Source organism: Triturus cristatus, chromosome 2_1 (assembly GCF_964204655.1).
Source record: "Triturus cristatus chromosome 2_1, aTriCri1.1, whole genome shotgun sequence".
NCBI classification, from domain to species: Eukaryota; Metazoa; Chordata; class Amphibia; order Caudata; family Salamandridae; genus Triturus; species Triturus cristatus.
In genome coordinates this window covers 882,954,869-882,981,676 of record NC_140581.1, presented here as the reverse complement: position 1 = coordinate 882,981,676, position 26,808 = coordinate 882,954,869, and positions in this window count along the sequence as shown.

The window sequence follows — 26,808 nt, the reverse complement described above, 5'->3', positions numbered from 1 at the left end:
GACAAAAGATATTATGGCACTGTTAGGATTTTAACCTGCAATTTAATTAGATAAAGAAAATTATTATTTTAAGAACTGTGTCGGGTGATTATTTCTGGTAATGTTTTATTGATTTAAATGAAAGTTAAAGTGATTTTCCATCAAAACCTATCTTAACTAAATGATCTAGTCGACCTCCGGATGGAGGAACGAGTAGGGTAAATCGATAGATGTGGTTTCCTCTATCCAGAGTGTAGAAGTTGTAGTTCGTGGGAGATTGAATCTCCTCTGTAGGCACGGATAGTGTGATGAGAATGAATGTTGGTGTTATGGGCCCCACCAGCGTGTGATGTGTGTATGTGCGTGTGACTGAAATCATTCCGTCCGTGGAAGCAGGGGAAGATTTTATGCTCTGAACTGCACCAGTTTCTTTCTGGTAGCAAGATGATGGTTTTTATTATTTAGGTTTGATGATTCGCGTGTATATATATCTACCAGTATTTTTGGTAGCTAGAAATAAGATTTATTGTGTTGGTTTGATGATATTGGCATGTATATAGCTTATCGATTATTGATTGGTATTGATATATGTTCTAACACTATATGTTGAAGTCGTATTGAGTTTTATGTCGTCTGTACGGCTTCTGGGATGTAAGAAGTCGGTGACAGTTCCATAGTAGGGCAGAGGTGAGTGCTGCTCTCGGGAAAGACGGAATTGTGGTAGCCCGTAGGTACACGGGAAAGAACGTGTGACAATTGAAGTTGCGCGTCACATTGTCTGGGTTCGATTTGGTGACATCGTCGTGTGTTGCCGTTAGGGACATTCTTTCTGTGTGTGAGAAGTACGTATGATAGCAAATGGGTTACCTGTGAAATTTTGGTCTTAGGTACCAGGAAACCAAATTGGTATGCCAATAACGCTTATCTCTGAAAAGGTAGCAGGTGTTCTCGGAGCTTGTAAGAAGGACAAAGTAGAGGTAAGCGCTGCTTTGTTAATGTATGTTATAATTCTGTAGTAGGACAGACTGTTCACTGTTCTCGGGAAAAGCAGGATTCTGTGTGAATGAACAGTATTCCCTTGTGTGAAAGTGTGTGTGTGAAAATAGCATTTGGATTAATTGTGGAACTCTGGTTTTTATCTCTCAGGAGCATTGCGTTTCCACCTATGTGTTTTAAATTTGGGGAAAACAGTTAATTGATGCTTGATAGAAGGTTGAAGTAGAGGGATGTGCTACTTTTGCTAACGGACGTAATTATTCTATAGTAGGGCAGAGGTAAACGCTGCTCTCGGGAAGCAGAATTCTCGTGGGAAAGGTCTTTTTGCTATTCTGTGGTTAGCGGAGCAGACAATGGAGATGTTTATATGTTGTAACTAACAAGAATCGTAAAATTGAAACAAAAGTCTTCGAGTAGTTTTGTAAAGGAGTGGTAGACTGGAGACAAGAGTCAGGAGCAAGAGCAGCTGCAGCGACTGTTGACGTCAGTAGGACCGCGCTGGGATTGGACAGCTAGTCAGTGACGTAAACGCTCCAGGATTGGTGCGTTGGTGTGAGTCGCGCAGGGATTGGAGAACGTGACAGTGATGTAGGGACGCTAGGATTGGTGCGCGAGTAAGAGTTGCGTTGCTATTGGACTAAAGATCGTACCGTGCAGGAAAGACTAAAGGGTTTACGAAAGAAAGGAGAATGTATTATCATTCACCTGAAAAGAAGAAAAAATCTTTATTTGGGAAAATGAAAAATTGGTTTGTGAAAGACAAAAAGATCGTGACTAGGGAAGGACAGTTACTTCCCCCAGCGAATACCCCTGCATCCTTTATGGTTGCGAAATATGGGTACCATACTTGCATTTGGTTAGACAACTGGGCAAAATATACAAAGGAAGACGGAGTTCTAGCGTTTCCAGAGGATGGGTCCTTTAATTTGGCAATCTAGACGAACTTACGGGAAAAGATGATGAGCTTAGATCCGCGACCTAGGCCCACGCAGTTTGAGGCATTAACAGAGTGGGAAGATGAGATGCATGAGCGAGAAAAACAGAGAAATGGCAATAGGTACAGGTATATGTTCGGACGGCCAAATGATCGCGAAACTCATAGTGATCGGATGAGAAGGTGGCGAGATGCTAGTATGACTGAAGGATTGTTTCCCCTTAGAACAGATGGAGAAAGTGAAGGAAGAAAATGCCTAGAAAAGAGAAATCATGTAGATACCCGGAGGTATGGGGCTAACGAGACAGATGATGATGTCCTAGATGATATGCTCTTCAAAAGCCCACCTCCGTACAGGCAGGAACCAGAGACGCCAACCTCAGGCACACCAGTGAGGGAAACTCTGAGAATCATTAAAACAGAAGTTGTGACCCCAGAAGTAAGAAGAAGAAATTCTCTTAAAGAAAGGGGAAAAGAAAATAGAGCTGAGAGTGAAAATTCCAAGGAACTAGCAAAAACCACATTAGAACTGACAGAGAAAATAAGAGAATTGACGAAAAATCTAGAAGCAGTCACAGTCCCGGTAACCATAGGTCCTGTTATGCCTATTTTTGAGAAGCAGAAAGACAGTGAGCACGGACTAACAGTTGTATATGTGAACCCAAGACAGGCAGAACAGCCCCTGATGAGAGCGAAAGAGAGTTCCTGGGGACATACTATGGGTAAAGGTGAATTACATGTGTCAAAGAATCCATTTTATTGTCCAGATACTGTAGAGAGAAGCAGAATGGTAGAAGGATCGATGAACCACAGCGACTGACAGAACCAGGGAATGTAGAGAATTCAGTGAGCATAACTACGGAAGAATTGAATGACTGGTTAAAAAGTTTGCAGGATAAAGAAAAGGAATCTCATACCATTGATGTGGCAAAATTGAGGATGATGTTGGAAGAATTGATTGCAGGGACCGTTCCCACAGAAAAGCTGAAAAATTACCAAGATGAGGAATTATTATTCCTGTGTAAAAGCATCACTTGGAGAGCAAAGAATTTACATAACAGACTAGCCGAAATAGCGAGTGAAATGGGAATTGACATAGATAAAGTAAAAGCTTTACAGAAACCATACCGAGTGGACTTCACAGAAAAAGACATTGAGAATTTGAATGCTGCAGGGCGGATAGGGCAGATTAGGGACATAATCACAGTATTGAGGAAATGGGGAGATGTGGACAAATGGAAGAGTAGGTGGTATAGGAAGCGGGATGACACTTCAGACAGAACATTTTCAGCATTTCCTGTGAGAGTAAAGGAGAAGGTGGTGATGGAGTTCCCTATGAGAGAGATTCCAGGAGGGGGATATGTGCATGTCCGATGGACTAGACAGGACATTTTGTCATTTATTAATGACTTCCCTCGATTAAGGGAAAAGCCGGTCGAGTGGTATAGACAAGTAGACAGATTTGTGAAATTGTCAAAGGTGCTGTGGATCGACTTGAATAGTCTGTTTGATATAATTGTGCCAGCAGACATGTGGGCAGAATGTAAGATAGTCATAGATTGGCCCACCAAAGAATACCCAAGAGATCCCAAAACAGGAGCCCCAGACCCCGAAGTTATGAAAAAGTACGAGCAGGTCATGGTGTTCTTGAAAAACAAAGTGCCTCCAAAAGAAACTGACTGGGTAAAAATAGATCGAACACATCAAGAAGCGAAGGAGTCAGTTCACGCATACTATGAAAGGCTAATTCTAGCTTTCAAACAGTTCAGTGGGGATGACAGTCTGGGAGAAAAGGACCCGAGTCATTTTGTGTACAGATTTGTGTATGGTCTGCGTCCCGAGATTGGGGACATGATCAAGCAGCACACTGTGGACTGGCAGAGCAAGAAAATAGATGAGATTCTGAGGCATGCTAAATACTTTAGTAATGAGATTGAGGCAAAGCAGCGAAAATTAAAGGAAAAGGCAATGTGGGCTCAAGTGAAAGTTGCAGAGAGACAGGAAGCTCAGCTGGTGGAACAAGCTAATAATCCAGGTGTTAAATCAAGATTTGGCCCAGGAAAAGGAAAGGGTAATATAGAAGAGGCAAAGAAAAGGTTCCCTTGTCACAATTGCGGAAGATTAGGGCACTGGAAATCCGAGTGTAAATATCCACCAGGTACTAATAATGAAAATCCATCATTGAATCCACAGGTGCAGTGTGAGGAGAGTGGCCCACCACTGCAACAGCAGAAGGCTGTTAGTCCACAGAATCAGGTGCCAAAACCGCCCTTACCACAGAGACGGAATACACAGAAGTATAGTAAGGAGACGGGATTCTACAATGAAGAACAGGTAAACAAACCGCAACGCGCGAGTGCTGTGTCACAGTATTGGCTGCAAAATGATGAAAGTGAGCCAGAGGAGTTTTATTGGCGGTGCCGAAAAGAGGAAGCAGGGTGCGTACTTGGCGCATCTCTAGAAATAGATCAGACAGGACCATTTGTGGATGGAAAGGTTAATGATGAGAACATTACTTTTCTAGTAGACACTGGAGCTACACGATCCACTGTCAGATCAGCAGATGTGAAGAATCTTCCTCTTTCGGATGAAACAATCCAAGTAGTTCGTGTATCAAACACCCAGATTAGAACGTATCTGACTGAACCGGTAAAGGTCAGAATAGGGAAATTTTCAGACATGCACCGATTTGTGGTGTGTGACACCAGTCCTGTGAATTTATTAGGTAGGGATTTGTTGTGCAAAATGAATTGCACCATATTCTGTACACCAGATGGTATAGCTTTTGAAACACCAGATGAAGATGTTCTGTATAAAATGACCATAGCTAACCGAGAGTGTGAGGTTACTGGAACCTATGCAGTATTCAATCCAGATGAATTGCCCCCAGAATTGAAACGGACAGTTAAGGCAGCAGTCTGGGATTTCACTGGTAATGATCTAGGCCTGATGAGAAATGTAGACCCAGTAAGAATAGCTGTAAAAGAAGGAGCAGTTTATCCGAATATTCCACAATACAGACTGACACCTGAAATAATAGCAGGAGTAACCACTTTGATTGAGAAAATGATCCAGCAAGGAGTGTTAAGGGAAATAATGAGCAGCCCATGTAATTCGCCTATAATGGGACTGAAAAAGCCAAGTGGGAAATTCAGGATCGTGCAAGATTTGAGAAAGATTAACAAGATTGTTGTCTCATGTTGTCCCATTGTTCCAAATCCATCAGTGATTTTGTATCAGAACCCACATGATGCAGAATGGTACACAGTAATTGATTTGTGTCATGCTTTCTTTTCCATTCCGTTGCATCATGACAGCCAGCCACTTTTTGCATTTCGGTTTGGAAACCGTATTTTGGCATGGTGCCGAATCCCACAGGGGTACACAGAGAGAGCCCCTCCATTTTCAACCAGTTGTTTAAGAAATCTCTGGAGAGTCTTACTATGCCAGATAGTTCAGTTTTAGTCCAGTACATTGACCACCTATTGGTGGTGTCAAAGACACGTGAGGCCTGTGAAACAGATACCATAGCTTTGTTAAATCATTTGGCAGATGAAGGGCTTAAGGTATCTCCAACAAAATTGCAATACTGTGAGAAAGAAGTGACATATTTGGGTCATAATATTGAGAAAGGCATGAGAAAGGTAACCATAGACAGAATCCGAATCATTAAAGGAATGAGAGCTCCAATGACCCAGAGAGAGGTGAGAATGTTCCTAGGAATGGTTGGTTACTGTCGTCAGTGGATAAGTAATTTCTCCCTGATTGCCAAACCATTGGTGAAATTGACAAAAAGTGAGGTAAAAGACCCCATTGAGCTGAACAAAGAAGAATTGCCAGCCTTCAAACAGTTGAAGAACAGTCTGTGTGAAGCCCCTGCACTGGGTATGCCAGACTATGAAAAGGAGTTTGAGCTATACTGTAGTGAGCGAAATGGATGCGCACTTCAGTGTTGATACAGAAACATGGAAGACAAAGGAGACCAGTGGCCTATTTTTGTCAATGCTAGATCCAGTGGCGATAGGTCTGCCAGGATGTCTGAAAGCTGTTGCGGCTACATGTCGAAGTCTGGAGCAGAGTGAGGGAATTGTGATGGGATATCCAGTAAGAGTGTTTGTACCTCACAGTGTGGCGATCCTTTTAACAAGGAGTCAAACACAGTTCATGTCACATAGTCGGCTGACTAAGTATGAAAAAGTCATTCTAGGTGCAAACAATGTGAGTCTGGAAAGATGTGTGAATGTGAATCCAGCTACACTTTTGCCTGATGCAGAGAGCGTGGAAATAAGAGAAGAGGTTGATCATGATTGTCTGGATGTGCTTGACTACTGCACAAAACCTCGACCTGATATAAGAGATCTGCAACTGCCAGAAAGTGATCATGTGTTTTTTGTGGATGGATCCTGTTTGAGGACGGATGAAGGAGTGTTGAGCGCAGCCTATGCAGTATGTACAGTTTCAGCAGTTATTGAGGCATCACCCTTGAAAGGAGTTAGATCCGCTCAAGTAGCAGAAATAGTGGCATTAACCAAGGCATGCAAGATTGGGAGAAATGCAAGAGTGACTGTGATGACTGATAGCCAGTATGGCTTCGGAGTTGTCCACGATTTCGGCCAACTATGGCTGCAAAGAGGTTTCCTGACCTCAAGTGGAACTCCCATAAGGAATGCAGAAGTGGTTGGAAAATTGCTTGAGGCAATACAAATGCCCAAAGAATTGGCTGTGGTAAAATGTGCTGCTCATGGACAGGGTAGTGACTACATCACTACCGGTAACCGTTTTGCCAATGACATGGCTCAGTATTGTGCCCGAAATAAATATTCAATTAATCGGTCAAAAGAAAGGGAAATGACTTCTTGCTCCATAATGTTTACTAACGCTGTGGGAACATGGGATGAAGTGAGGCAATTGCAGGATGAGGCAGTTGATGAGGAAATGAGGCAGTGGTTAAAAGCAGGATGTGCACCCAGGGAAAAGGATCATGTGTGGGTCTATCGGGATGGAAGACCAGTAATGCCAGATAGCATGATGTCAACCATGGCACGGATGTATCATGGCCAAGGTCATCTGGGAAGAGATGCCATGATAAGGGCTTTTAAGCAGACCTGGTACAACCCAAAATTTAGGTTGATCGCAGAAAGTCTCTGTCAGAGATGCCTGACATGTCAACAGTACAATCCTGGAAGGAAAACTGTGGTAAGTCTAGGCACCATAGGCCGGGAGGGAGGACCTTTCACCAGAATGCAGATAGATTTCATTGAAATGCCTCCTTATAACAAGCTGAGGTATGTTCTAGTGGTAGTTTGTCTGTTCTCTAGATGGGTGGAGGCATACCCAACCAGAAGAAATGATGGAATCACAGTGGCCAAGCTATTGTTGAGGGAATTCATCCCAAGGTACGGGTTCCCAATAACCATAGAATCAGACAGAGGAGGACATTTCTACAATGAGATCATGAAACTAATTTGTGAAGCATTGGGTGTACAGCAGAAACTGCATTGTGCCTACCGACCAGAGGCTTCTGGTGTGGTTGAGCAAATAAATGGTACTATCAAAAATAGAATAGGCAAAATGTGTTTGGCCACAGGTTTGAAATGGCCTGATGTCTTGCCTCTGGTTTTGATGACCATTAGGTCTACTCCAGACAGAACTACAGTCCACACGAAATCATCATGGGACGAGCCATGAGACATGTGTTTGTACCAGTCAACAAGCTGATGACTATAACTGATGACATGATTTTGGATTACTGTAAAGGCCTGGCTGACGCAGTTCATTCTGTGTTTCACCAGGTTGTAGAGGATGCCACCACACTTGAAAAGAAACCAGACCATGATTTAAGCCCAGGAGATTGGGTGAGGATAAAAGTCCACAGAAGAAGAAATTGCCTGGTTCCAAGGTGGGGAAGGCCAAGACAGGTCATCTTGACCACAACAACTGCTGTGAAGTGTGCTGGACTGAAAAATTGGATACATGCAAGTCACACTCTGAGAGTTCCAAATCCAGCAGACGGCATTGGAAAAGAATACTTTGACGAATCAGAATCAAGTGATGAGTCAAGTAATGAGAATATAAATTCAAAAGAAAATCCTGAAAGGGGGGAAAATGAGCCAAGACTAGTTCAGACCCCCAGAGGAGAAATTTTGAGGAAAAGATTGCAGATTTCCGATGGTTCAGATTCTGGAGATGAGCAAAAGGCTAATGGTGAACACAGAAAGAAGAAAAGAAAAGAATGTCCAGTCAGAAGTAACTTTTACACCAGATGAGAGAATAGAAGAAATTCCACCTGAGAAAATACTGGAAGAAGAGGAAGGCACAGTCATAGAAAGAGAGGGACAGATTGCGGAAAAACCCCGAGGAGGTGTAGGGAACTGCAACACCCAGCTAGGTGAAGGGACAAATAGTCAGCAGGAAGATTGCGTGCCAGAGATCCGAGGAGGGACAGAAGTAGGGCCAACCCAAGAGGTGGAAAAGGAGACTTCTGAAAAGGAAAAATCAAATGAGACAGAATCTGAGGACAGTGAAACTGAAATACCAGAGGGTCGAGTTCTGAGAAAGAGAACTTGGATTGAGGAAAGAAACGGCAAACCAAGAAGAAATGCTAAAGGTGATCTTTGGCCAAACAAAATTAAGAAGCTGAGATACCGATTGATACGAGCTAAACCCTCAGAGGCTGAACAAGTGAATGAAGTAACTACTCAGCATCCAGAGAAAGAGGGAGAAACAGAAGTATCAGAAGCAAACAAACGAACAAGAAAACCAAACCAGAAGTATAAGTCACCTGAATGGACGTACGTGGCACTGCCTGAAGAAAGGGAAGAGGCAGATAGTCAAGGAAATCCAGAGGAGACTTTGCTGAGATTTATAAAAGAAGAAGAAACAGGGGAGATCCTGAGAGTTATCTTATCCGACATCGGAGAGGAAGCGGAAGATCAGGAAATCCTGCATGTGGATGACGAAAAAGAAGTGAAAAACGACGAAAGGCCGAGCTGAGTGAATTAAATCGATCCTTGTAGGAATACACAGGATTGAATAAGAAAATTGAAATAGTTGGATCACCTGATAAGATCTGAAATCTTGTAGGAAAGCTACAAGAGGAGGAGTAGAAGAGACTAAGTCAAAAGACACGGTTATTTCTAACAAGATGGCTAACATAGATGATAACAAGAATAGATGTACTTTCATGAGAAGATGGTGCAAGACATGTTGCTGCTGTACAGGACTATTAATGCTTCTTTGGAGCGTACTCGCTCTTTTGATCTCTTTCAAAGTAACTTTAGATACACTAGCAGGACATACTGAGAATATAACTAATATAGTGAAAAACTCACAAAAGGTAATACCGGTTAGAACAAGCACAGAGCATGTGCATCAAGATAGGTCAATAAATGATTTTTCTAGCAATGTGTTTTCAAAATTATTGTATGAATATGTAAAAACAATGGAAGTAAGGGATTGCTACGTTTGTATGCAATTACTTGCATCTGTTTCAGAAGGGGTGACTTATCATCACCTCCCAGCAACTTATGGAATAACATGTAGCGTTTTAACTAGTATATTTTATCAAGTAGGGAAATTAGAATATAATTTGTCTAATATAGATAATATTCTTGGACAATTGCCCATGAATAAAGAATTAAATCCAGCTAAAGATGCTAATGTGTTAGGAGAAATTTTTATAGAAACTAAAGGACTAACTCTAGAATATATTTTTAAGAACAATTTAACTTGTAATTTGAAAACAGAAGAGAAAACATTTTTGCATATGGTTGAAGAGAGAAGATTGAAAATACACCAGAAAGCAGAGGGACATAAGGAAGGGGAGAACATTTGGGAAATAGATGGGAAAAAGGAGACACCGGGTGGAGTTAAACCGACAATAGCTATAGACTCACCCCAGAAAGGCAAATTATGCATCATGAGGGAAAGATCCCAATATGATTATGTTTATATAGGGACAAGTGAGTGTCATGATACATATTTCATTGCATCCGGATGGGGATTTAGAGGTGGAGAAGATCCAGTTTTCCCTGGACTGTACTATATTTGTGGCAATAAGGCTTACTACAGGTTGCCTGACCATTGGTATGGCACATGGTATGTTGGCCTGGTCTTTCCAAAGATCTTTCACATGGATAGAGTAGAAAATAGTGGACCAAATAACCTACTAATGCGTAGCAGAAGAGAAACTTGGTTAGAAATAGTAGGTGATATTTTTGGAGCTTTGATACCAGCAGTGGGAATATCTTGGAATGCAAATAATATTCGGAAATTGTCAACCATAGTGGATCGCTATGATTATGCAAAATCAACTTGCCCTTGATATTTTATTGGCAAAAGAGGGTGGAGTCTGTGGAATGCTGAAAGTTCAACATTGTTGCACTTACATTCCTGATGAAAGCAAAGATCTAAAAGTATATATTAGGAATATTACAGAATTGCATGATGAAATAAAACCACTGGAGGTTGAAAGTATCTGGACTAGAATTAGTAATAAGATGGCTGCTATTAAAGTTTTCTTAGGTAAATTAGGTAGTACTATTATTGGAAAAATATTATTTCCATTAACCTGTGTGATTTTCGTATTATTGATACTTAGATTAGGATGTATAGGATGTATGTGTTGTAGATATAGAAGAAATAAAAAGAAGGCGAAACGAGAAATTTACAAAAAGAGAGAAAATAAACCAGAAAAAGATCTCAATGAAATAGAAATGGAAGAATGGAAGGAGAGTATGTATGACAAAACTAAAAGAGACGATGAAAGAGAAACAGAATTTTAATTGAGCAAGAAGACATTTCAAATTTCTATAAAAGGGGAAATAAATTGATTATTTGTGGGTTTTGTTTGGTGATAAAATCACCAAAGGGGGGATTGATGGAGCGGGATAAATACGATTTTTTAGTATACCCAATCCATTTATATAAGTTTATATTAAAACGACTAAATAATTAATTCTAATAATTAATTGATTGATGTGATGGTACTAACCAACCTGATTAACCAAGAGAATACACGTGGGAATGCATTTGCATGGCTAAAATTAATAAGTGAACTAAGTTGTATGCATAGTAAAACGATAAGTGTTGCTTAAGCAGTGTTAATGTGGTTTGCGCTTAAATAAACATGCATTAATGGCTTTAGACGTTGCTTATGGCTAGATAAATGCACGCACATATGGGAATTAGCAGGGAAATAACACTGTTTTGATTATTTCAATGTATTAATTACGTTTTGTGTTTTCTTACTTAAAGTTGACTATTCTGGCCTACCAAAAGATGGCCGTCGACAGAAGCCTAACTAAAGTACATAAATTCATCATTTGAACAATGGAGAAAGGCGCCTGCACGGACTTCATTCGTGTCCTTTGTGTGACCTGATATGCCATGTCCATGAAGACTACTCTGGGCGAGATGCCAATGTCCCTGAACACGAAGCAATTGTTGCCATTTGGGAACCAATTCACAATAGACTGATACTTTTTGACCTGGGAACATCCTTTCCCATGCGCCTAGTTTATTCATCATCCATATGGGAATATTGAATATTGTTTCTTAATGTATTTGGATGTAACTGAATTCAGCCAATCAGGAGCCTAGAAATAAAGAAAATGTAACTTTCATATGTAAATTTTAGTATAAATATTAGTAGACTAGAGAGGCTAGTAGCTGTTACCTGAGCGCCACTTCCTGAATTGATGATCTGAGGTCCCGACGCTGACGGAGAGGACGGTGACGCCAGATGATTGAGCAATACTCTGACTGAATTTGCTGAGGACCGGTTCTGACTTAGAAAACGACAATTAGCCAGAATAGGTAAATATGACAAAAGATATTATGGCACTGTTAGGATTTTAACCTGCAATTTAATTAGATAAAGAAAATTATTATTTTAAGAACTGTGTTGGGTGATTATTTCTGGTAATGTTTTATTGATTTAAATGAAAGTTAGTGATTTTCCATCAACACCTATCTTAACTAAATGATCTAGTCGACCTCCGGATGGAGGAACGAGTAGGGTAAATCGATAGATGTGGTTTCCTCTATCCAGAGTGTAGAAGTTGTAGTTCGTGGGAGATTGAATCTCCTCTGTAGGCACAGATAGTGTGATGAGAATGAATGTTGGTGTTATGGGCCCCACCAGCGTGTGATGTGTGTATGTGCGTGTGACTGTGAAATAATTCCGTCCGTGGAAGCAGGGGAAGATTTTATGCTCTGAACTGCACCACAGCTACCTCTATTCATTTAGAGAATAGTGGGGTTGGTTTCCTTAGATGTTTATGAGAAAAAATGTGATCCATCTTTTCAGTACCACGCCTACTTTGCCAAACAAGAACATTCCCTACCAAAAAGATATGCTCCTGGGTAACAACTGCCACCATAATAAGTCTGTTCCTGCTGCCTCTTTATCAGAGAGCCTTGGAACAGATGTGGCGACTTGGAGTTCAGCGTCTATAAGCTCTGCTCCAGCCAGTCTGGTTGACAGGGTGTGAAGTTGGATATCTAAATCCTAGTGCCGTATTAAGAGTTTGGTGGTGCAGGGGCAGGATCGTCCTATTCCCTCAATGAAAAACCCATGTAGGAACCCACCCACCAGATCAGGAGTTTTCTCCTGTCTGGCAAGCGGATCTTTGGCGATCCTAGGGCGGTTCCTATAAAATGGGCACCGCAATGGGAATTTCAAAAGGAGTACCTGCATGGCATGGACTGCTGCAGTCCATGCCATGCAGGTACTGGTGTGCATGCACACAGGGTGGCACATGTTGTGCCCTCCGGTGTACATCCACATGGTGTGAGGCACACGGGGGCCCTTTATGGCCCCTTTTGCTTTCGCACTGCTACACTTTGCATGAAAAGTGTGGTGGTGAGAAAACTCATTATGGTTGGCGGGCAGCAGTGGCGGTGACAGCTGGGCTTTGTGTATTCCCCTAGACAGCCACACACAATGGGAGCTTAGGTGTGCCTTGATGGGCCATCCTGGCAGGATGGGAGGTAGGAGCTGGACCTAGCCTCACAGACATCTAATTAGGCTGTTTTCTGTCCCCACACAAAGTGTTGCATACCCCCGTAGTGAGTCTGGAGCCAAGAACGAAGGATCTCTGTGCACTTCAAAGACCTGCCTTTGAAGTTTTCTCCTGCTTCACAGGCACAACTAGGTTTCAGTACTGGACCACTGACACCACAACTTCAGTACACTTCTGGATCTGAGGAAGTCTCTGCCAGGAGGGGCTGCTGTGCTGCTTCTGGACTGTGACTATTCTAGTGCTGCCTTGCTGTACTGTCCTGTCTGGGTGGGGGCTGGCCAGTCTCACTTGAACCCAGAGTAACTCCAACAGCTAGCTGGCTGGCCTCCTGATCTGAAGTCTCAGGGACATAAAATACTTCCAACTTACCTGGACTCTGCTATGTGTGAGTCTACCCTAACAAGTGGTGCCACTCAAGTCCTGGACCCTTAGTAGTGAGGCCTGAGGTGCTTAATTCGGCAAAACCCATGCATTCTGTCAAACTGGCTCGTTGGGGCTGTTGTGTGGACCAGAACTGGCACATCACATCCTGTAGCTAGGATCAGAACCAGTGAATCGCTCCTGTTGCATAACCAGATCCGGCACATTGCCACTGCTCAATGGAATGGCCTGACAAACCACCTTTGAAACCACCAGTGCACAAGGTCTCCACATCTCCTTTGATGGTAAATCTCAACATCGTAGCTCTTCACTCAAAGCCAATGCATCATCAGGCCGGCGCAACACTCCTACTGTGTAGAGCAACACATCACTTTGGATGAGGTCCACATCTTTGACGTCATTGCAGCCAGGATAAAGGTACTTTTGGTCGGGGAGCCTCACCGAGTCCCTGTATCTGGCCCACGTTCCATCGCAGTCGCCCTGAACTTTTGACTTTGTCTCAGTCTGGTGCAGCCAGATATCCCAAGTAATCCCATCTTTTAGAGTTTATTCTTTAAAAAATTAATATCTCAAGTTCTACTTTTTTTTTTGTGTTATTCATTAATAAAGTTCTACTTTTCTAATCCGATGTAGGATCTTTTCCTGTGGTGTTTTCACTGCTTTACTGTTTAAAGTGTTGAACAAATACTTTACACATTGCCTTTAAGTTAAGCTTGACTGCTCTGTGCCAAGTTACCACAGGAGGAGCACAGGTTCATTTAGGGTTTGGCCGCTTCTTACCTTGACTAGGATTAGGATTGTGATTGCTGCTTGACTAGGGCTCATACCTCAGTAAACCTACAACCCAATGTCTAACAGTCTGGAATGTACCCTTTCTGGTGAGCTGCCTTGGTGAACAGTTAATGCTGGGTACGTCTACTTGGGCAGCTTGTAACAAGGAAGTGATGAAAAGGTAATGCTTTGACCATTTGACAGCAATTTTTGTTTCAGTGTTTTTTCTTGTCTCAGTTCAACTGGTTGTGCATTCTCCATACTGTGCATGGCTTTCATCCCAGGCTATTGGACTGCTTTGTTACTTGACTTAGGAACAGTCCCGGTAGGGGTGGTGCTTTTTTGTTAAAGCTGAATGGAGAGGAGACCTTTTTTAGGTAGGCAGATGCCTGTTTCCAGGGTTTTTGCACACCTCATGATGCAAGGAAAGACTGGGTTGAGGAAGAGATAGAGTAATGCGAATACAAGTACATCAAGAAATCATTACTCATGCTATGGGCTTCCACAATAAAGTTCTACACTGCCTCCTCTAATCTTTGCCGGTTTGTCCCTGAATGAAGTTTTCATAGCTCTGGAGGTGTTCAGGGAAAGGGTGTTTATGAGAAGGAATAGACAGTGAATATGGACTGTAAGAAAGCCCTTAGCATGTGTTTTTTTTGTAAATTGTTATCAGTTGTCATTTTCCATTCAGGAGTGTAGCCTCAGAGAGGACTGTATCCATGATGCTCATACTTAAAGTAATGATGACTAGGATAGGATATGTGCTTCTAGAGCGCTCGAATGCCGTGGCGTCTTGGCGCTAGGGTGAGTACAAGTATTACGGCCTGCATCATTCGCCTATGTTATAGCAAACAGCGAGGTCTTCAATTCTTTCCTAAATGCTAGTCTGTTTGATTGAAAACGCATGGCTATTGGCAATGAGTTCCATAGCTTCGCTGCACAGTGGGAGAAAGCTCTCCCACCCCATCTCACCTTCCTAATCCTATCAGTATGGAGAAGACCCAGTGTACTGGATCTTAGTGAGCGAGCGGGGGTATAGGGTCTAAACATTCTTTGAATGGCCTTCGCTCCTCCACCACAAAAAGCCTTGTGGACCAAACATAAGGCCTTAAATTCAACTCGACGCTGGATAGGAAGCCAATGTACGGCTCGAATTCCAGCGGAGGTAGATTTACCTCTTGGAATGTTTAGGAGTAGTCTGGCGGCGGCATTTTGTAATTATTGTAGCCTGCTCATTTGGGATTTATTAATTCCCAATAGCAGGCCATTACAATTATCTAACTTAGTCAGCAAGAGAGCTACTACCACTGACTTCTGTAATTCCTTCCCGATAAAGGGAAAGATCTTCTTCAAGGTTTTGATTAAAAAGAAGCAGGAAGAGGTGAGGCTATTTACCTGGGCAGAAAAGGTTAGTTGATGTTCGAAAATAACTCCCAGATTTCTCACCTTAGGAGCCAGACTGGCACATTCCCCAGCTGTCGTTGGCCACCAATAGGCATCCCATTGGGGTTGTCCCTGTCCAAACTCGATAACCTCTGTCTTATTTGTATTAATTTTTAGGAAGTTGTGGTTCATCCAGATCATAATCTCCTCCAAAGAGGTGTGAAACCTGACAGCTGTATTCGCAGGGTGTTTGGCCATAGAGATTATGAGCTGGGAGTCATCTGCATATGACACAAAAGCAAAACCATGCTTCCTAATGAGACTGGCCAGGGGCAGCATATAGATTTTAAAAATCGTTGCTGATAATGCTGATCCCTGGGGAACCCCAGAGGGCAGATGAAAGCTTTCTGACTGCAGGCCCTCCCAGTACAGGCTCTGTACTCTCCCATCCAAAAATGACGATAGGAGGGACAGAGCCAACCCCCCAATCCCTACGTCCCGTAGCCTCTGAACCATCACCGTGTGATTCACGGTGTCGAAGGCTGCCGACAAGTCAAGCAACACAAGGACTGCATTACCCCCATGATCAATTGTTCTCCGAATCTCCTCAGCTGCTACAATTAAGGCTGATTCAGTCGAATGGTTAGGCCGAAAACCATGCTGAGTTGGGTCCAGTACATCATTAGCATCCAGATAGTCCATCAGTATCTTATTCATTGACTTCTCTAAGATCTTGGCCATTATAGGCAGACCGGCAATCGGCCGATAATTCTTAGGCTCCATAGGGTCTAAAGTGTTTTTTTTTTTTAGAATAGGTCTGATCGTAGCATTTTTCCAGCATACTGGATAGCTACCAGACTCCAGGACTTGATTAATTAGCGGCGTAAATTCGTCGCCAATTCTACTAGCCACCGAGTGTAACATCATAGCAGGACAGGGGTCGTTAGGTGAACCAGATTTTATAGAGAGGAGCAGTTTACATATCAGGTAATTCTGCCGTCGACTTTGATATAAGTAGTTTATCTGGGACCATTCGAGCTTCAGAAAGGTTATCATAGATAACTTGAACTTTATTCTGAAAGAATGTCGCTAGCTTATTGCACATAGTTTGATTTGGATGAAAGATACTGCCAAGCTGTGATTTAGAAAGCAAATTTACTGTTTTAAAAAGCTCCCTAGAAGAATTGCCAGCTTCCTTGATTTTAGTGGTGTAAAACTGCTTTTTTGCCTCAATAATTGCCTCTTTATATTGTTTGAGGGCAAGATTGTAATTTATTTTCATGACATTATCATAGTCTTGCCGCCATTGTCGTTCAGCTGTTCGTCATTTCACCTTTAGTTTCTTCAGTTGTGGGTTATACCAAGGGGACGAAGGCTTAAGTCTCCTAATAGTAGACCATTTTTGTGGGGCTACCTGGTCAGCCGCTGTCTGGAGCCAATTGTTAAACTCAGAGGCTGCCTCATTGTTATTTTTAGCCAGCGACAGGGAACCTTGACCAAGGGCTACTAACAGATCGTGAGCGTTGACTTTATTCCAACGTCTGGACTTTACCCTGGTTGGTTTTACTTGTGTTTCCTGAGTTAGCAGCGGGATCCTGATCTTAAAGTGGACCGCATAGTGGTCTGTCCATGGAAGAGGTGCAACTCTTGACAAGAGCATTTCAGAGTTATTTGAAAAAATACCATCTAAAATGTGACCAGCCTGATGGGTGGGCTCTAAAACCAACTGTGTAAAGCCAAAGGTAGCTTATCTAATAATCTCTCTGTATCTGTAATTGTCAACAAGTTCCAGGTGGAAGTTAAAATCCCCGAGTATCATAAACGGGGCAGAATCTGTGTGAGATTCTAAATGAGTCATTAAAGTCTGTGCAAATGGGGCCTTGGGTCCAGGAGGGCGATATATCAATAGACCCTGAAAATTCAGAGTATTGTTAATATTAATTAAAAAAGGCAGAGCTTCAGCCGGGAGATCCCTGATGGTGTCTACACGCAATTTTAGATGCTCTCTATGAATAATGGCTATGCCCCCCCCGTCTCCCCACCTCCCTATCCTGCGAGGTAACTGCATAGCCTTTTGGCATGGCTATATTCCAATCTGGGCATGAGGCATTGTCTGTCCATGTCTCAGTGAGAAAGATTAGGTCAGTATTCATGCTTTGGATCATATCCTCGATCTGGTATTTATGTTTCCCCAAAGATCGAACGTTTAGTAGAACACATTGCAGGTATTTTTCGTGGGCAGACTTGTAGTTTCTAGCCTCATTTTGCCTGGATGGAGAACCGGGTTGCGTACTCATGACTCCGTCCTCCAACCCCCCTACCCTTTCAACAGTTGGACAACCCAGACGGAAAGAGCAGTTAGGACACACAGCATTACCAGAAAGAGTTAAATCATGTGACTTACATGGTTCTAGGTCTAAGAGTAGCAACTGTTCCCTGCTATATTTTCCGGAGGTCGATTGACCAGGGGTTCTGGCGCTGGTCGCGCTCCGGGCGCCGACGGGCGCAGACGGGCTTGCCTTTTGCGTGCCTTGAGCACGCCAGCGGCGTGCCCGCTGCGCGCGTCCGCTGCGCGTCCGCCCCAGCACGTTTAATATAGTTTCCGGTGGTGGAGAAACTAGCGCATCAACCCCTGTACGATGCGGACCCGCTAACATCCGGGTTCCGCCAGGGTCGAGCGCGAAGTGAGGAGATAGGCAGAGAAGGAAAGGTAAGGGATACAACCAAAAATATCAGCCAAGATTTTTAAAATGTTCGTTTTAAAACTAAGCAGACAGCTGTAACGTGCAAAATGCAATGAAGAGTATCAGCGAGATAAAAATAACAAGTAGCGGCAATCCGAGGCCTCCAACAACAGGTACTCACACCCCAACAGGTACTCACACTACCAATAAGTCATTTATCCACCCCTTGTGCCCCACTGACTGAAGGTGCAGTGAGAGGAGCGATGGCGTTGGGAGGAGATCGCAGGGGTGACCGGCATGACCAGGAGTCTCCCTTGAATGCAGATTGCATAGTCCACCATCTTAGGCCTGTGCGATCCTCCAGAGAATGAAAGCTAGGCCGTCCCTTGTGTAATTCGCTCCTCTAAGGAGGTGAGAAGACGCCGATGGACACCAAAGCAATGGAGGCAGGACATGGAGGACCTGTTCGCTTTATATGTGCTTGCAATTTGAGGCACATGGAAGCCCCCCTGCTGCACAGAGGAGTACGCGGGGGGGGGGGGTGATAGGGAGAGACACTGTTTCAATTGAGGACTGATGTGCCAGAGACTTTATTCCTGCAATTCCCTCCCTACTTGTAGTTGAGCCATGGGCATCACCTCCTGCAATTGGTCTGGGCTGGCTCCCCCAGACCAGAGGGCAGTACTGTTGGCACTCTCCCAGAGCTCTCAGCGCCTAGGCGCTCAACAGGGGGGCTATCTTGTACCTTCTCCCAATGCACCTATGAGAGGGACAATCTAAGCAACTGAAATGACTCTGGGGTGCCGGGGAAAAATATTACCACCAACCTTTAGGCAACCACTGTCCTTAACCCTTGTCGAATCACCAACCCCATTAGGTGGCAAACAGCCATAACTGCAAAGAATGTGGGGACCCCAATTAGCAAGGAAGACCTACAAGCATGCTCAAGTGACCTGCACAACAATATTTCAAATATCGTGACTGCCTAGATGCAGGCCCTGAAATCCAACCTGGAGTCTGGCCTCTCCAACATAACATAAAACCATAAGCCCTGAGGGAATTAGTGGCCACTAATCAAGATGGCAAAATCGCCAGGAGATAGAGAAGGATCTACTGGACAGACCAGTACCTCACATGTACATGGGAGGTCTGTATATTAGGTATATTCTCAAGAGATAAGAAATACAGGGCCACTACTTTTTTCTTCGTCCTTGTCCTCACTTTAGCCAAGAGCCTCATTACAAGGTGTTGGAAATCCAGCAAGCCCCAATCATTACAGGCCTGGTCACATCCCATCCTCAACTGCAGGAGCCTCTCTCCCTAGAATGTGGCCTAACAGCTAAGGCAGTCTACCTCAGAGTTGGGGGAACCAGGTTTGAGTCTCGGCAGGGACACTCAACATTCTGTGATTCTGCGCAAATCACTTAATCTTCCCGTGCCTAACAAAAATGAATGTGTTCATATGTAATGTAACTGGTGCTCATGTAAAGCGCTCTGATACCGGGTCTAGTTCGCACTATAAAAAACTCCACCCAAAGACACCCTGGTCTGATGTAAGTATCCCATTTCCCAAGTTGCATTATGCCCGAAGTGGAACCAGTGACGCTTCTGATCTATAATCAGTAACTGATCAAGAATATCTATGTAGACCATGATACCGCTTTTGAAATGTTTCTTTGTGTATAGAATGAGATACTTGTTAAGTGACACAGACTTACATTGTGTTGATGGTACTTTACTCAAGGCGAATCAGACCTGCGTTGAGCAACAGCGAACCCTCCTTGTTTTCTTCCTTGTCCCCCAACCCTCTTCTTTTAACCTCATCCTCATGTTGTTTATCTCTGTTCCCCTTGAGCTAACCGGTTGCTCCCTGTTATACAGTTTGTATATCTTTGGTGTCATTATCATGCAATGTTGTAGACAATATGGCTATACACCGAGTGTCCCTTGGGACGCATCTCTCGCTCCTGTTAAGTGCTACACAGGCCAAAAATCTCTTGCATTATAAACGGCAGATGGCTCTCCAGGCCACCAAATAATCTGAAAAGGCGCTACAGTACTTGCAACAGCATTTCTACGAACAGGCTAATAGAACGGGATCACTTCTTTCAACCAAAAACCTAAAGAAAACTTGCATGCAGATCCCAACAAAGAAACAGAGGCAAATGGTACAGATAAGATGAAGGCTTTTCCAAAATACTATACATCCCTATGCCTGCCAATCAGGGTATCACCAGTAGAGGCCTTTATAGTGGCAGCCCTTCTGCCACTTCTAAGCAGGGCTAATAGGGAAAATGTTGGAGGAACTTATTACAGAAGAGGAGCTCACCAATGCAATCAAGGAGTTAAGCCCTGATAAATCTTGGGGTCCACAGCGGTTAATGAATGGCATTTACAAACATTTTAAACCTGTATTAACCCCTCATTTATTAGAGCCATATAACAATTTTTTACCATCCTGCAATTTAACTCTGACTGTGACAGAGGCCATTATTCTCATACAAAAACAGGTAGGCCTCCAGAACGATGCTAGGCTTACTGCCCCATAGCTCTACTAAATACGGATGTCAAAATCTTAAGAAAAAACCACGCATGCCATTCCTCATGAACCCGCACCAGTCGGACTTTATCCCACAGACAGGCAGCGGATAATATTCAGAAGGTTCTTCATTTAATCGAAAGAGCCAATCAGAAAGGTATCCTCATGCTGATACTGTCCCTAGACCCTTCTAAAGTGTTCAATATCGTTGACTGGAGTTTCCTCTCCAAAACGCATGAAGCAACAGGTCTGGACCCACATATGCCAACATGGCTGACCGAATGGCACAAGTACTCGTCAATGGACAGAAAAATCAGGCAAGATCCAGCTACATAGAGGCAGGCACCAGGGGCGTCTGCTCTCCCACTATTTGCCCTTGCAGTGGAACCTCCTGTGGTGATTATTTGACACCCGGTGGAGATTGTGGGAATGCCCAGCAGAGAGAACAGCACAAAATCCACCAATATGCAGACGACATTTTGCTAATAGCGACTAAACTGCTTGGATCCATCCCTACAATTGCAGACATCCCAGAGACCTACATCTCTGCATTTCAAAGTGAATGTTAAAGTGAATTGTGATGAATATCATATGCTTGGAATAGGTTTAGCTCCTGGATTCAAACAAGCGCACTTGACCAGGACTCCTTTCACTGGGTGGCTGGCAAAAGCTGAAATATATATATATATTCACTGAAAAAACCATAGGTTTCACACATGTTATAGTTAGCTGGACATTTTACTGATAAAAAACCAATGAAATTCCCCCGTTATAGTTACTGTAGGCAACTATAACTCACGCGACCGCAATCCTCTGCTGATGCTAATACTGTATTTAGACACTTATTTGCCCATATCTTCTTCCATTAAATTTTAGCTATACATATATTACAAATATTTTTTTTTCATAAAGACACATATGTCATCAGCAGAGGATTACGGTCGCGTGAGTTATAGTTGCCTACAGTAACTATAACGGGGGAATTTCATTGGTTTTTTATCAGTAAAATATCCAGCTAACTATAACATGTGTGAAACCTATGGTTTTTTCAGTGAATTAGCAAGGTTTTTTAAATGCTATTTCCTAACTATAACGTGTGTGAAACCTATGGTTTTTTCAGTGAATTTGTACGGTTTTTTAAATGCTAAGTTACTTTACGCCATTTGTGGCGTGCGCGCCCACTTAACGCAGTTCGTTCCGTGAACGGTTTTTATCAACTTTAATAAGCCCTGTACATTTGGTGGCCTTCGGCCACCAAAAGCACAGGGGGTGAGGTCAATGTGGATAGTGTTTTTTTTATTTCGATTTTATAATTTCATGTTGCCAAAATTACGTTTTTTTTCTCTATTAATAAGCCCTGCACATTTGGTGGCCTGCGGCCACCAAAAGCACAGGGGGTGGGGTAAGTGTGGATAGTGTTTTTTTTATTTTTATTTTTTTACCGTAAGCGTACGGTAAGCTTACGGTAAGCGTACGGTAAGCGTACGGTAAGCGTACCCCGCGAAATTGCCGAAAAAAAAATAAAACCGTTTTTGCTCTTGGGGGATGTTTGGGGACTCCCTCAACATGACTATGTGGGAGGGAGTTGTCAAAACAGCCCCGTAACATGTTTTTGGCCATCATGTTTGATAAACAACACTCAGTGCGAGAGACAAAATGGCGGACGCCGCTTCCTGGTTTCGGCCGATTCGAATGTTTACTAAGATCTAAGAGCCAATCAGAATCGCGCTCGCGCACGCCACCGTAAGCTTACGGTAAGCGTACGGTAAGCGTACGGTAAGCGTACGGTAAGCGTACGGTAAGCGGGCTCAGATATATATATTGATTTAAAGGCTATTTTCTCAGAATCTACTGAACAGATTTACACCAAACCTACAAAAGGCACTTCCTTGACCTAGGGACTACCTCTCTGCCAAATTTCTAGTAATTCTGTTCAGCCGTTCGGGCTGTAGCTCGTTCTAAAGGTCCTATGGAAAAATGCATGGGAAAAACGCGTTTTGGGACCCCCCTTTTATCTCAGCCCCCGCTTGACGAATCCCCCCGAGACTTTCAGGGTAGGAGCGGAGCGTAGCGCCCCACCTATTTTGAGAAATTCGCGAGGATTCGTCGACCGGCGCCAAAGTTATTCAAAATAGAATGTTGAGGTTTTCCTATGGAAACGTGGTCCTAACTATAACTACCTACTGGCGACCGCCAGTAGGTAATATATATATATATATATATATATATATTATATATACATCCCCAAAATATAGGCAGTAATTATCTGCAAACTACCCCGCTTACTTAGTGCTATTAAAACAGATGTGGCCAGGTGAAGGAACCTTTATAAATCCTGGTTGGGCAGAGTAGCGGTGAATAAATACAATATATTTCCTAGTCTACATTACATTTGCCAGGCCCTTCCTGCAAAGCTACTAGAGAAAGATATCTGCAATAGGCTACCAACCAATTTATTTGGGCATGAAATCGGATAAGAGTGTCCGAGAAAGTGTGGAGTGCTCCTTGGCGCTCTGGCGACAGGGTCTTCCCAACATTAAAAAAATATTACCACGCAGCCCATTTGAGAAGCCAATTAGAGACTGACTGTTACTAGATCCACATGGACGCAACAGTGATGGGCCAGGCTCCGTGGGCTATCCAGTGCCTCCTTAGACATGCAACACCACCGGTCTGTTACTGCTCGGACATGATTAGACCAATCATGGGCCCACGGGATTCCCTCATGTGAAACCAAAGTCTGACCATATTCCTCTCCCCCTTTGCACCACTGTTTGGGAGATTAGATTTCTCTCTGGGTATATCAGGGAATGCAAATGCAGGGTGTAGAATGTTATGTGACCTCTTTCAAGGGGAGGAGAGACATCAGGAAATTTTAATATAAATTGAACTACCACTTAAATGAAGATGATTGTATGCACCACTTTCAACTAAAGGACAGGGGACTCTTCCCACGGATTAGACTGGTGGCCACTAGTCCATTAAAGTGGGAGAACAGATTTGTGACACATGGGACTTCCTAAGGGCTTAGTTCAAATATCTACAAGAGGATAACCGAGGTGTAGCCAAAAATAGAATGGTCATACAAAGAATGTGGAGAAGTGTGGCTCAATGGTTAGAGCGGCAGACCCTGATGCAGAGGTCTGGCCCGGGACCAGGGTTCAATTCCCGCCTCGGCGGGTCATGGGCTCAATTTCCTCGGACCTGATATTCCGCCTCGGTGCCTATTCTAATCATGGGTCCCACTCTGCAACTCTGGGCAATAGCTTACTTAATCTCCACAACGGCCCCAACAGCGCTGGGATGCCTGGCTTCACCTTGGGGTGCCCAGGAGTGGACATATCACAGGGAAAGGCCAGGAAGGGTTCCTCAGCGGTATGAGTAAAAGCGCCAGGACACTCCAGCTGGAGTAGCAGTGCGCTATACAAGTACAACAAATTTACAAGAAATGGGTCCAAAGCTTGGGGACCCCATATCACTCTTAGTAGGAGAAATTATGGACTGACAACCCATCTCTGGTTAGGTTCCAAAACAAGAAACTGATTAACAGGATAATGATGCACTGGTGCGCAACGGAACCTGGCCGCAACAGATGAATAGTTTTCCAGAGGCCACACGTTGGAGGGGGTGCACGCCTGGTGGTCCTGCCCAAAGTGAACAATATTTTGGAAAGAAATACTAAGGGTCTTATTACGAGTTTGGCAATGTGGCAGAATGCAGCCACGTCAGCACCCGCTGCCACACCATCAAACCGGTATGGAGACCATTCGCCGGGTCCTGCTTTCGCAGTCCCATGACTGCCTTTTAAGGGCTCGTATGAGAGCCTTAAAAGGCCCCATACTGGAAGCACCAATGCGCGATCCTACACGGCATGGACTGCCATGCAGGAACAGGTGGTGCATACCTACAAGGGGCACACCAAGTGCCCCAGGCCCTGAAGTAACAGAGGGCCCAGTAGGGCCCCCTTAGTTTCCTCACACCACACATTTCGTGGCAGGCTCACAGCCATGAAAACTGTGGCAGTGAGGAAACTCATGATATGCTTTGTGAAGCAGCAGCTCCAGTGCCAGCATATGGTGGCCTCTGACCGATGCGCCACTGCCATGTGGTTACGGATCCCGGCAGTTGCAGCTTTCCTGTGGCAGTCCCACCACCATTTTATTTTATTTTTTATTTATATTGAAGGTTTTATATAGCGCGGACAAGACCCTTGCGGGTATCAGAGCGCTGTACAACAAATAAGGAGATAGGGGAAATCGAAATATACACACAAAAAATTCTTGGTTATGATAGTCAAACAATGGTAGCTGTTCCTACAAAAAAAGCAAATATTTACATGCCTGCATCTATAGATCAAGTGAATTTAGTCAGGAGAATAGATTTCACTTCATTTTTAAAGGATGCCGCATAATGGTTTTGTCTTGTTTTTGGGGGTAAGGCATTCCATATCCTAGGGGCCATGCCTGAGAAGGAGCGGTTATAAGTTTTCTTCTTGGTGAATCGTTGTGGTTTCAGTAAAAGGTTATCACAACTCCTGTTGGTTCTGTTCCCACCAGATAGTATTCATTTCTCTGCAAGGTATCGAGGTGTTTTTTGATGCAAAGCCTTGTGTGTCATACAGGCGATTTTCAAATGGATTCTGGCTTTCAAGGGTAGCCAGTTAAGGGCATGTAGGTCCAGGGAGATGTGACAGTTTCTTTTGGAGCCAGTGATTAGTCTGGCGGCTGTGTTGATTGATGCTCTTAGTGGGGCTGTACTTGATTTGGGAAGGCCGCAGAGAGCGACACTCCCATATTTCACTCTGGGGATTACTAGAGTTTGGACTGCCTGTTTAAAGTCTTTTTCTGGTATGAAGGGCTTCAGTCTTCTTAAGGTGTTCATTTGATAGTTTGCTCCTTTAGTTGCTGCACTGATGTGCTTCCGCATATTTAGCTTATTATCCAGAGTTATGCCTAGCGATTTGGCAGAATCAATCAAGAGCGGTTGGCCATCAAGTGCTGTTAAGTGCTTCATCCATTCCATTATGGTGGTTGTTTGGCTGAGGGTGCTATTAGAAGGAATTCTGTCTTTAAGGTGTTTAGTTTCAAGTGGTTCTTTGCCAGCCAGGTCTGCGTTTTTTGGAGCGTTGAGTTGAGGGCCTTGATGTCCTCGAGTGAGTGTACCTTAATGTAGAGTTGTGGGTCATCTGCATTCATGTGGTATTGGACCTTTGATGAGTTGAGAAGCTCGGTGAGTGGTTCCATAAACAAGTTGAAGAGTGTAGGGGAGAGGGAAGATCCTTGGGGTACTCCTAGATTGACCAGAGTGGGTATGGATAAAGATTGATTGGACTTGAATCTTTGTGTTCTATTTTGAAGGAAGGAAGTGAACTAGTTGAGAACCGTTCCCGATAGTCCCAGTCTAAGTTTCAGGAGGTGTATTAGATTGTCGTGTTTGACAGTGTCGAAGGCAGAGGATAGGTCCACTAGGATTAGTAGACAGGCTTTATTATGGTCTAATGTTTTTAAAGCGTCGTCAATTATGTGGGTCATGGCAGTTTCGGTGCTGTGCCCAGATCGAAATTTATCGAGCAGGTTGAAGTGATCGATGTGGTAGGTAAGTTGCGTGTGAACACATTTTTCTAATAGTTTAGCCAGTGTATGGATGTTGGATATAGGGCGATAGTTATTTAGGTCTGCTGGGTCAGCCAATGGTTTCTTTAATATGGTGGAAACCAGACCAGCTTTGAGGATGTCAGGGATGGTTCCTTGCAGCAGAGAGGTGTTTATAATCCTGGTCCATAGAGGCACTAATGTCGGTATGAAGTCTTTTAGGAGGGATGCTGGGAGTGGGTCAGAGAGGTGAGTGGAGGGATTTAAGGCCTTGAGTATTTTTAGAATAGATTCCTCACTGTAGAGGTTGAATGAGGACCAGTTTGCATTGTTTTTGAGGTCGAGCTTTGCAGAGCAGCTAAATGGGTTCCTGATGGGAGACCTTGAGGCGATCAAGTGAGGGTCGGTAAGTGCTGATAGGTAATTTCGTAGGTCTATCGTTATGTTTTCAGATATTGTTATGAAATGGGTCGCGAATGCCTCGCAATTGGGAAGAGATTCTGGATTAACATGAGGTGAGTGGGAG